Raw genomic sequence first — 1,060 nt, 5'->3', positions numbered from 1 at the left:
TGATCTAGAAGCTCGTGCATCTTGGATCTTTTTCCATTTGCAGATTTGCTCCTACGAAGGAGCTGTTAAGTTTGCGGCATGGATCGTAAAAATACGGTCTGCATAAAATGTGCACATGTGAACATTTGAAATGCGTTTAAATGTACGTGTCTGTAACGCATATATCGAAAACATGCAATAGCTGTGAATGACGGTTAGTGATGAATGACGGTCACGGTTAAAGATCACTGACATAACTGCAGGCACCATAGTTCTCTTGGCCACGATCGTTATTCGTCTGGTTTCGGCAGGCAAAATGTGCTCACATAATTGTCCACCACACATGCTCAAAGTTTTCTTTAAACACCCTTTAAAACATTTCTTGCCTTCCGGCCTTCGCGAGAAAACTTCATATGTAGGCTGAAAAATATTGCGCCGCTTTTTGTTACAAGGTAATGCGCGTTTACACGTGAATTTTTGAGCTGTTAGAGCCACTGACGAAGTCAGGATTTTATTTGGAGGGATCAAGTGGGTTCTACATATACGTTCATGCGTGTTATATATGTGCGTGTATATATGTACATACAAACTAAACATTCCGGGGGGTTGGCACCCCACCGGCTGCGCCAATCGTTCGAGAGTAGCCTGCATTGTAAAGTGTCATCTTGCTCACCGCTTGCGAACAGTTGGCGCATGTAGCTCGCGACCAGCAGAGAAGATAGCAAATGGAACACCGCGCTGCATTTGCCTCCAGCGCTCTCGAGGAGCTGTTTCACTGCAGAACTGGAGCACAACGGCGGACCTATGCGCAACTCTGCTTCCTGCGGGAGCATATACAGGGACACTAATAGAGGCGCAACTCATAGCCACCTAGCGGGCGCTTCCAGCAGTACGCGCAGGTGCAGTAGCAGACGACAATCCTTTGCAGCAAGGATGGCTGAAGTTCACGGCTGCGATTTCTCCTTTGTTCGGGTGCCAAACTGCTTCTGCGGTGACAGCTGTAGGGAAGACGCTGGCCTCTATGGGAGCGGGTATTAACACGATGTTACCGGTGTTTGGGACAACATGGTCCACATACGTG

This window comes from Dermacentor variabilis, chromosome 11 (assembly GCF_050947875.1).
Source record: "Dermacentor variabilis isolate Ectoservices chromosome 11, ASM5094787v1, whole genome shotgun sequence".
Classification (NCBI taxonomy): Eukaryota; Metazoa; Arthropoda; class Arachnida; order Ixodida; family Ixodidae; genus Dermacentor; species Dermacentor variabilis.
The sequence above is the reverse complement of the archived record's forward strand: the minus strand, read 5'-3'. Positions refer to the sequence as shown.